Below are 1,526 nucleotides of genomic sequence, written 5' to 3' on the forward strand. Positions count from 1 at the left end.
GGCGTCGCGGCGCCGAGCGCCGGGCGGCGGCGCATCCTCAGCGCACACAGTCCTCAATCGGACCAGCACACTGCAGATGTCCACCGCGCTTCGCACCGGGCCCGCGAGGACCTACTTTGGCCGCACGGCGCCGCGTGCAGGGTGCGCCGGCGCGCAGCTGCGCCGCCTGCCGCCTCCGTCGGCCGGCGCGCCTGCCACTGGCCGCCCCCACCAGCCGGCTGTAGCGCGTGCGCCCACGCACCGCGCGGCCAGCACGCCGGGAGGCCCCCCCTCACCGGCCGGGGACGGTCCCACCCAGCCACCGCCGCGTATCGCTTCACACCCAGATGCCATTCACGTTCGTGGGCATGGTGGGTATCGCTGGAACAACCGGTTGGTAGCTCAACCGATCGTCGCCATCACTGATTCACCTCTAGCGAGAACAACCGCACCACAACGGTTTACCAGTTGTTCATTTGCATAACGTCACCAGCAAACGTAGGCGTCCATCGCCATTTGCAAATTCAACGATTGTTGCATGCCTGTGTCAGGTGTCACGACACACTATGTCTGCCCACATACACGCAACAACATGTGCACGCTTCGCGAACACGTGGAAGGTGGCCCCCGTACGTATGCGATGTCCATTGCGCGAACGACTGTCAACCGGCCTCTGTCGCATGTCGCAGATGTGGAACGCAGTGCACCATGCTATCACGGTGTGTGAGAAGAGACGACTACGTCTGACAACACGCGCCACTACATCAACAGACGGCTCATGCTGATCGCCATCCAGGGCATACCACACTGCAATCCAGCTCTTATAGGGAGACGACACGTAGCTGAGTGCACAACATTTGGACCGCATGGTTCGCCGTTGTTGGCGCAGTCGTTGTACGGTCACATGTACCACGATGTATCATTCAGTACATGAGGACCAATGTGCAGTACAGTGTGTGATTTGGACGTACAACATCAGCGGACAGTTGACACAGGCCGTACCACAGCGTAGGCTAAGTGCTTCGCACATGCGAATGCCAATGAACAACTGCAAATGCCAATGAACAACTGCAAAGGGCATTGAGCATGTACGTCCTGCTGCCATCCACATTACAGTGTATAGCTGCAAGGTGTTTAACATGAAGCGATACACTGGGGACCGGGCAGTGCGAGTAGCAAACTATATTGCGGGGGTTGCAGTTAGGCAACACTACACTAATTTAACGCGTCGTATGACAATTACAGAGCAGGTTAAGGCCCAACGTGTGTTGGGTTAAGGCCCAACGTGTGTTGGGTTAAGGCCCAACGTGTGTTGGGTTAAGGCCCAACGTGTGTTGGGTTAAGGCCCAACGTGTGTTGGGTTAAGGCCCAACGTGTGTTGGGTTAAGGCCCAACGTGTGTTGGGTTAAGGCCCAACGTGTGTTGGGTTAAGGCCCAACGTGTGTTGGGTTAAGGCCCAACGTGTGTTGGGTTAAGGCCCAACGTGTGTTGGGTTAAGGCCCAACGTGTGTTGGGTTAAGGCCCAACGTGTGTTGGGTTAAGGCCCA

Source organism: Schistocerca americana, unplaced genomic scaffold (genome assembly GCF_021461395.2).
Source record: "Schistocerca americana isolate TAMUIC-IGC-003095 unplaced genomic scaffold, iqSchAmer2.1 HiC_scaffold_303, whole genome shotgun sequence".
Lineage (NCBI taxonomy): Eukaryota > Metazoa > Arthropoda > Insecta > Orthoptera > Acrididae > Schistocerca > Schistocerca americana.